Genomic DNA, 8,044 nt, shown 5'->3' with positions numbered 1-8,044 from the left:
ATAACGTTGCATTTGTGTGTGGTTTCACCCCATGACAGAATAATGCGGCAAAACACCGAGATTAAAGCAAGATATAAAAACAAGGGGAAAAGGCAAGAAGCAAATAAATTCACCACAGCAAAAGCTCAGATCCTGGCAGGAACTTAAACAGTTCAGTCCCTTTGGTCATACAATTTTAAAGAGCAGAGGAACGTGTATGACTCCACACACACAAGTGAGAAGTGATCTTAATTTTCTTTCTGCAAGAGCAGTAAAGGTTTTGTTTTGATAACGCATACAGGTTCATAATTGGGGTTTTGTTATTTTTATTCTGTTAGTGGGATATTTGTGTTGTGTGGGAACTTAATTGGGTTGTCACATATGTAAATGCACATTGTGTCCAGGACCAGGACAGCATATGATACTTTTGCGTTGTAGGAAAAGCCTCTATTGGAGTATTTTCTTACTGTGTTTGTCATGTACAGACTCAAGTGGTTCTCTAACGAGCTGGATCCATTTTGGTAGATGCGCTCGGGACGTGACTGACAGCAAACGACACCGACACACGTGGTTTGTTTTTGTTCATTTGTCAGTCTGCAGTATTATGCAAAAAAAAAATAAAAAATAAAAATATTTGCAAGCAACTCCAATAAGAACCCATTAAACGGTGTTGAGATTTTGATGTATTTGCATTGGGGCCAACCAGTTCCAGCAGATTTAGACACACTCACCGGACTGGCATGGACGAGTACGGCCTTGTACATGATTTTTTAATGAAATACATCAGACAACTATGCTAAAGATTGTTTGCCCTTGGCGGAGAACAGCGCTCCCTCGAGAGCCCAAATTTTTTATTTATTTTTATTTTTTATTTTTTTACATGTTCTTATCCAATGATTCAAATAAAGTGTGGAGCCAGTTGCTCTGGTACAAATCGATTCCATTTTTTTTTTCCCCCCCATAAACTGACTTTTCAGTGCTTACACGCAATGTCATAATGTTGATTTAACTCTTTGAAATAAAGTTTTCAGAATTCCTCTGGTCACTGTGAATCCCCAAGCTAATATCCACTGTTGTGTTGATATCTTTTGATGGCCTTTGTTGGAATTACTGCAACTGACCTATTTCTACACAACTGCCTTGCACTATTACGTTCAAGGTGCAACAGAAGCTAAAAAAGTTGTTGTTGTTTTCATGCTTCCATTTCATTGGGATACAATTTGCAGGGCAGAGATGGGAAACGTGTAGCTGGAGGTAAATGTAACAGCACAAACACAAATAATATCTGGTCACACCACATGCGCATGCATGTGTTGGGAATCAATGCAACCTGTAATTTCAATTGCTCGTTTCCTTTTCAGGGGAGGAGCTTGAGGCAAACCCAAGGCAAAGTTTTCTCCAGTCAATTGCAGTACAACGTCAACAAACTACTATTTAAACCTGATCGAAAACAAACTGAATCACCAATAAATACTATTGTCAACCTTCGACCAGAGGTGGAAGTAAGTCACATATGCGCGAGTTGCAAGTAAGTCTTCAGTCGTAACCTTCAAGTCTCAAGCAAGTCCCCATCAAATTTCAAGCAAGTTGAGTGAAGTCACACAATTTTGCGTAGTCACAACATACTATATTGGAGTGATAAAATATTTGATTTTAGTGAGTGTCAATGGCGGCATGAGAGGCAATAACCCGTTGCACTTTGTAGATTGTAGCGATTTGAAGTTCAATCAAGTTGTCATGCACACAATGTACGGGGACCCTGCCACATCAAATATGGCGGACATGCTAGACTAGTGAAGTCTATGTATAGAATTCCATTCATCCATCCATCCATCCACGCATTATCTTTACCGCTTTTCCTGACTCGGGTTACTGCTGGTGATACCTTGAACTGGTTGCAAGACAATCGCAGTATGTAGTTCAATTATGAATCACAATAATCACAGACACGCATCCAATATAAATTTTGTACACACGCCACATCACAGGATAACCAGTCAAGATAATCTGTCAATGAGATCCAAGAATCGGATAATCCAGTTCAAATTTTCTTTGAAGTCGTGCAAAAAGCTGATTCAGTATCATAATCGACGCAATTCTTGGTTCTATGCACAGTCACAGTGCAGTGATGTCGCTTTGAACCCGACAGTCGTCTGTGAGTTGCATGCCCTCCCTGTGCCTGAAAGGGTTTTATCAGGACGCTGAGAACACATTCACACAGTGTAGATAAGAGATTTAAAAACGCCCCACAGGAAAATGACACTGTAAACTGGGAGATGGATTTTGATTGCAATTAAAAGTGCATTTTTCGTCCTAGGACATAGAAAAAGCACACACAGATAATCCATCGGATGGGGAATGATTCAACATTGCTCTCTTTCTTTTGATACATTGAGAAACATTCACATGCTGTGTGCACTTTAAAGACAAGAGCATCTGGTCGCTATCCTGCTTGAAATCACCCCTGCAGGGTCTGTGATTTAGAACGCAATCCGGCTATGCACCACTCACTTGTCACGCCTTATGCCTGTTTACTTTTATGCGCTGATTTTCCTGCTTCGACTTTCTTTGAGTAATAAGAAAGCATCTTTTCTTTTAAGGACATCATTGCCTTGTTTAAATCGTGATTAAGTTGGCATTTTTTAAATGGCAGACAACTGAAGATGGATAGAAACTGCAGTGCTAAAGAAGAAGCAGATGCTGCCTGGATTAAAAAACAAAAAAAAAAAAGTTTCATATGCAAACAGCTTGATATTGAACATTTGGGCTGCAAACAGTAAAAGTTGAGTCTATGAAAGCAAGCTGCTGGAGCTTTTTAGTGATGTGTGCCATTGCTCACGGTCAGCAGAGGCCACCAAAAAGATAATTACTGAAATTTGGGAAACTGTAGGACGGGGACAAAAAAAAACAAAAAAAAAAAACAGAACAGAGTGCCTAATGAATGCAAATTGCGATCATTGTGCAATTAGCATAATGCAATTCATGAGCCAATTTGCAACATCAATTTTTGTACTTTTACTTGTCGAATGATGAAGCTGAAAAATGTTGTTTACATTCTTGGAGGTGGATCTGCTTTTAACTCATTCACTGCCTTTGACAAGTATACTTGTCAATTGTATTTTTTAGAGCGGTGCTAAATTTACTGATGCCCAACCACCGGTAGATGACATCATTGCCCCATTTTATAGGAAATAAACACAGTTTCAGAGTCCATGGGAGAAATGGCTGTATTTTGGCAAACCTACATTTTTCTGCTGTCAATTATAAAAGAACGGGACGGGACAAAAAGTAGGGAGTCTATTCTGTTATTTGGTAGATTCGGTTTATATATAATTATTGAATGTAATATCACGTGAGTATTGGAAATGTAAAAATTTTCTATAATGACTGGCAGTGAATTGTAGGCTTTACAAGAAAAATAACCCCAGTGGAAAAGAAGGTTAATTGAAATGTTCACCAAAGTTATTCGGATTTTTCCACAGCATCAGTGCTGACCGAGTATGTAGGATTCGAGGTGCATTGTTACAGCAGGACATATTTGAGTTGCATTTACACAAAATCAGTCAAAATCATGACACGTGCTGCATGCAGGTTTCAGGGTCGATTCATTTCCAAGATCCAACCCAGCACAATATTTCCGAGTGTTATTCTCAAGAAATTATGGGAAGTTTTTTTTTTTTTTATTCAATTGTATAGCTGTATAACTCTGGAGGAAAGCATTTAAAAAAAGTAAAAAAATAAAAATGTTTCCAGCCAGAATTGAACAAGCCAAAAGTTGAAGTGCCATTTTCAAAGTTATTTTTTTTTCAGGATCGGTTTGCCTTTAAATGGTTTCAGCATGGCAGGCGAAAAGTTGAATCACATGCCACTATCTGTAGCACATTTCAATAATTCTATAGTAATAATGAGGATAATGCATCAGATTCATATAACGCTTCTGATTATTAAAATGCTACATCAAACGCAAATCCGTGTATGTTTATGTTTTAAGGGTAACAACAATGCTTTAATATAGTTACTATGGCAACGCTCATCATGAATGATATCATTCGAGGGATATATTTTCAGTGGAGCAATAAATGTGAGGCTACATTTTTATGTCGGATAAAACCGAAGTGCAGATTTAGCTCAGAACAGCTTTCCTTGCTGTACAATTTCGGGTGCTGATCATGGAGATGAGATGAGTCCAAACATCTCGTTAAAAGATCCGTATGATCTGAAAACAAGGCAAAGCGAGTCACTTCCTCATTTCCATTCATTAACTTTGAGAGCATACAATGTAACTCGTGGCTGGTGGTTGCCCTCATGTTGCTAACGCACGTGCAGTGCATGTTACTAAATAAAACGCTTCTCCAGTTGACATCATCCTTCCAGTTGAAAACGAGTCCCAGTCCGGCCCTGGTCTTATCTAACAATAGATTTGACGAGGAGTGCGTTGCGGTTTAGATCGCGGGAGCAACTCACACACATATAAACGGGTTATTCCAAGTGTTTCAGAAATTTGACCTTAACTCAAATATTGACTGGATGTAAACATGTTCAATCATAGACTCTTAACATGAAGCAGACTGACTTGCTCCAACAACTGCTATAAAGGAGATATTATAGGTGAAAGTGGGTATATTGTGAAAGGTTAGAAATCTTTTCTGCCACTAAAAGCTCAAAGATAAAAGCGACAAGAGGCAGAAGAAGTGTTTGCATGGACAGTGACAGCAGCGCCATTTTACTATTGCTATATTGTTTGGCTCCAACCACGGGGGGGATATGATGGAGACAATCGAGCTGCTGACGATACAACACTCGGGTCGGATTGATGTTGTTCCAGCCACCAGAAAGCAGCTGTTTCCATAGTCAGCTACAAGCACGGGTTATTTATTCACCGGGACTTAATTAAAGATGTCTGACTCAGTGTACGGCGTTTGCTTTTAATTTCTTCAAAACAAGCAGCAGCCATTAGTCCGTCATGCAATTGATCATCCTCAGGTGCATCATCACATGCCAAGTCGTAGTAACTCCACACAGTCTGCTGCTCTTTTTTTGTCAGCCACTCGATGAAACGGTTGGAATGGAACTCTTGATTTTAAAACACGACCGGAATGGAATGAGGGGGACGCAGTGGAGCGAATGTCCTTGCACCAAGGGTGCACGTTAATAATGACGGGCAAAAAGAAAACACGAGACAAAGTACATCTTTTGACATTTCACACACTGCTGAAGTGCTGATTGTGCTCCCCCCCGCACCTATTTTTACATGTGACCTGGCGTGCCATGCACAGTCAACACGCAGGGCTCAAGGGGTTACCCTTAAATATGGTCTGGCTTAGCATTTTCGGAGGCAACAAATCTTTGCAGGCACAAAAGCATGAATTATTCTGTCGACTGCCTGTTTGTGCGAGTGCGTATGCGAGACTGCGAGAGAGCAGCGGGTTGGTGTGAATGTGCAATTAGGCCGGCGATTTGTGTCCGTGGGGCCGAAGGAAACGTCTTCGCAGATGTGACAATCTCCCTGATGGAAGCCACGGGCCAACATCAGCAATAACAGCAACCTGAAAGCAGTCCAGGTAATTAAGGATGAAGGGTGCCGCGTCCAGGTGCAGCTCGGTGTGATTCTTATTTTTTAATGCGCTAGAATATCAACGTGCACTTTTATATCCCCTGCAGGACACAAGACAGCATTTAGTTTATGATACAACAGCCTTTTGTGAACTATGGAGCGCCCGAGGCTATAAAACCTTTTTTCCACGTAGGAATTGTATTTGTCTTTATAGACCATTGACGATAAATAAATGTGATTACCTTGCCACATATGTGTCAGGTAAATAAAAGATGGCTGAAAAGATTGTAGGCATTCTTTCGCATCGAAAAGCTCTGACACAACATAAAACATTTTTGTCTCGGTTTCCTCAACATAAGAAGAATGGGATCATGCAATTTCTGTGTTGATCAACTACTTTTGGAGCAGTTGTTTCTGTTGTACATAGAAAAATGTATACATTTATTAATCAATGCAATGGTTCATAACCTGGGTTTGATCGAACCTCATGGCTTTGGTGAGTCGGTCTCGGGTTCGGCAGAAGTCACGGCACGGCGCCCAACTCAAATACACAATAACTTCAATAACTCACTCAGTCCGCATGAAACGTTTCATTATATTCCTATCCTATTTCCATACATATCCTCATTGGATCACTTAGCTGTCCAACAACACGCCTGATGTAAAATACACAAACGGAGTACCAAACTAATGCCGTCAATGATCAGTGTAACAGGAGTGCTTCAGTGGCTACGTTTACATTTTTAATAAATGTACCTTTAATATGTTTATATATTGTTTTGTCATTGTAACTATATATATATATTAGGGGTGTGAATTGCCTAGTACCTGACGATTCGATTCGTATCACGATTTACAGGTCACGATTCGATTCGATACCGATTAATCCCGATACGAATTTATAAGTCGATTGTTGCGATTTTTTTCATTCAAATTTAGAAAATACTAATCAGTAAGCTTGTAGAGTGTAAGATTTATATGAAAATGTATTATTTATTGATCTGAAATTTCAGTCTTATAGAGGTTGTAATCTGTTTCATGTTTGAACAGCATTAAAATAAAATATTAAGGCTTAATGTTCCGTTCATATAACATTCTTCCATGCTCAAGGTGTGAATCCTAACCCGAAGTCAGACGTTTTGTTGAATATTTTTCCATTAAAAATGGAAGTTTAAAAATCGATTCACACACACACAAAAAAAAAAAGTTTTTTTAATTGAATCGATTCGAGAATCGCGCGATGTAGTATCGCGATATATCGCCGAATCGATTTTTTTAAACACCCCTAATATATATATATATATATATATATATATATATATATATATATATATATATGCCGGTACTGTCCATGTATTCCGTTACTCCCCAAGCCAGACAATATCAGAGACGAGATATTGCTTGTCATGCTGGACAGCACCGAGCCGAAGCCGCTCTCAGCAATCACAGTGGAAGACAAAAACTTTCCACTCTGGTCTATATCGATATGTACCCAGCGACATCCCGTAGAGCTGTTGATGTACAAAGAAGACAAAAGAGCAGGTAGATGTTCCTGATCATTAAGTGTGTGTTTGCGTGTCTCTGTGCGTGCGCATGTGTGTTACAGACTGTAAAGTTGTGGTCGGGGAATGTGGTGTAGCCTTATGTGCAACCCCCCCCACACTTTTAAAAAAAAATTTTTTTTTACTTTGAGCACCTGCCCCTCCAAAGGTGAACGCACGCCTCTGACATGCAATATTTGGAGCGTTTTTTGAAATTGCGAATGGAATGACACGAGCCACCATTCCACAGCGCTCAAGAATCAACCGACTGACATTCTGCATTCATGAAAGGCAGGAATGGTTTTCACCATCCCAGCCCGTCTCGGATGGTTTTCGGCCGGTACGCTGCCAAAAGCAACCAAGCCACAGATTATGTGGCTGTCAGCGGTCAGGCAGGCACACGAAAAATGATGAGGTCCTTTTGTGCCCGGGCTGTTGTTGCAGCTAATCAATCTCCGCTGGTGAGATTCGGTGGCTTGGGTGTACTAATTGCTTTATTGATTTGGGGGGGTTTGCTCTTCTGAAGCACTGATAAACACATCATGGGCATTAGGGAGAAAGGATGACACCAACCTGAGCTTATGACTTGAAAGTTCAACCCTCAGAAGAATTTCTATTGTGGAGGCAAGTATTCTTGTGCAGTGATTGATCTGCTGATCGTCCAGATGATGTTTCTGGGAGGTGGTGACGTCGATCTAGAATAATATGACAGCGATATTTGTCTGATGTGATTTTTTATTCTCCTCTGCTTGCATCCTCACAATAAAGCACAGATCCAGCACTGTGATTTCATTAAAAAAAGACGAAAGGTATTATTTTCCTCCGTTCTTCAGTTACGGATCGGTGAATATGTTAAAAGCAGGTGGGAGAACCAAAGAAAACCGGCCTGTCAAGCACATCCACAAGCTTAATTATATTATCTAACTGGCAGGTCACAGGAGATTACTTGTGCTCCTCTGGGAAATTTTCC

The sequence above is a fragment of the Festucalex cinctus genome, chromosome 12, assembly GCF_051991245.1.
Source record: "Festucalex cinctus isolate MCC-2025b chromosome 12, RoL_Fcin_1.0, whole genome shotgun sequence".
Classification (NCBI taxonomy): Eukaryota; Metazoa; Chordata; class Actinopteri; order Syngnathiformes; family Syngnathidae; genus Festucalex; species Festucalex cinctus.
Note: the sequence above shows the minus strand (reverse complement) of the source record.